The 1,755-nt window shown below is 41.3% G+C and overlaps 2 non-coding genes across 2 annotated transcripts; both read left to right on the forward strand.

The window, feature by feature from the left end:
* The first annotated feature begins 414 nt into the window (after positions 1 to 414).
* TRNAW-CCA lies at positions 415 to 486 on the forward strand. Its single transcript has one exon. It is a non-coding gene; the product is annotated as a tRNA-Trp (tRNA).
* A 378-nt stretch (positions 487 to 864) lies between these two features.
* Positions 865 to 936, forward strand: TRNAM-CAU. The gene has a single exon. It is a non-coding gene; the product is annotated as a tRNA-Met (tRNA).
* Positions 937 to 1,755: the final 819 nt, after the last annotated feature.

Consider the following 1,755-nt stretch of genomic DNA (forward strand, 5'->3'; position numbering starts at 1 on the left):
CGAGGCAAGGACACATTTCAGGTTACAGGCAGCAGCCGGTCACCCAGAATTCTCTGGCAACACCAGACCTGCAGACTCAGTCCTCCCCTGGTGTGTGTATTTCCTGAAAGCCCAACACCACCCTCACCTGATCTTCACCTCCCCCACTCCACTCCGCAGCGACCGACAAAAACAACAAAAGTCCCCAAACGCCTATTTTTATTTTTATTTTTTACATATATGCAGAAAACTAGATAAGAAAAGAAATTGAATCGGGTGGCGTGCAAATGTAAACAATTCGGAGGCGGAGAGAATCCGGGGTTGCTTGGAGGAGGAAGTCTGGCATGATCACATCCAGTTGCGCGCTTTGCAGGAGGTATTGAAAATTAATGCCATAGATCAGCTGACTAGATTTAAACGACTGTAACCTATGGTGACCTCGTGGCGCAACGGTAGCGCGTCTGACTCCAGATCAGAAGGTTGCGTGTTCAAATCACGTCGGGGTCAGTTGGTTGTTTAAAACTTTTTGCTCTCTGATTTTAGCTGCAACTACGGACGATAGCGTGGGAGGGGGTAGTGCAGAGGGGATTTGAAGATTCTGGTCGGTGAAGTTAAATCGTATCCGGAAGAAAAACACGCCCTGTTTCTCTGAACTTTTGATGCTCTCCTTAAACTCCTTAAGAAAGAAAGTAGATAATCTGAAGAGTAATATTCAGTTAGTTCAGTCCCATGGGCCATCGTATTACAATAGGATATTCATCTGGAGAAAGAGAAAACACATTTAATTCTGAAAGTTGGAAAATGGGAAGGAAAAAAAAGGAAAAAAAGAAAAATGGTCAAACCAAAAGTCAGCTGAACACTAACTTTCAAGGCTTCTCCCAGTGGAGCAGAGTGGCGCAGCGGAAGCGTGCTGGGCCCATAACCCAGAGGTCGATGGATCGAAACCATCCTCTGCTAAAGTTGGGTTTTTGTTTTCCATCCCAAATAGATCCAAGGTTTCGTTTACGTTAATCATGGGGACCATTCGAACAGCGAAAAGAGATAACTCTTGTGAAATGTTTGATTCTTTACTAAACATACCCATACATTATGTGAGCATGAAAAGGCTAGACATAAAACCTAACAAAATTTGCTATCAACTATATGTACAATATATCTTCTTTAGTGATATATCTAAGTCTTGGGCCCATTTTTTAAAAAAAGCATATGAAAAATGTTCCACATTATATCAGGAGAGGAATGCGAATTAAACCAACAGTGGGATACCACTACGTACCTACTAAAATGTTAAAAATCCAGAACACTAACAACATCAAAAGCTTCAAGGATATGAAGCAGCAGGAACTCTCACTCATTACCGGTGGGAATACAAAATGGTGAGGCCACTGGCAAGACAGTTTTGTGGTTTCCTAAATATACCCATACATTAAGATCCAGCAATTGCACTCCTGGTTATTTACTCAAAGGACTTGAAATTTATGATTACACAGAAACCTGCACACGGATGTTTACAGCAGCTTTATTCATCATACCCAAAAGTGAAATGCAAGCGAATGCCCTTCCCTAGGTGATGAATAAATAAAGTGCTATGTCCAGACAATGGGATATTATTTATAATTAAAAGGGAATGAGCTACCAAGCCATGAAAAGACAAGGAGGAAATTTAAATGCATATTAATAAGTGACAAAAGCCAATCTGAAAGGATACATATTGCAGGCAAAATTGTGGATACAGTAAAATGCAGAGGTGTGTGGGAGGGAATATCAGTATGCAGG

This window comes from Pipistrellus kuhlii, unplaced genomic scaffold, assembly GCF_014108245.1.
Source record: "Pipistrellus kuhlii isolate mPipKuh1 unplaced genomic scaffold, mPipKuh1.p scaffold_m20_p_24, whole genome shotgun sequence".
Classification (NCBI taxonomy): Eukaryota; Metazoa; Chordata; class Mammalia; order Chiroptera; family Vespertilionidae; genus Pipistrellus; species Pipistrellus kuhlii.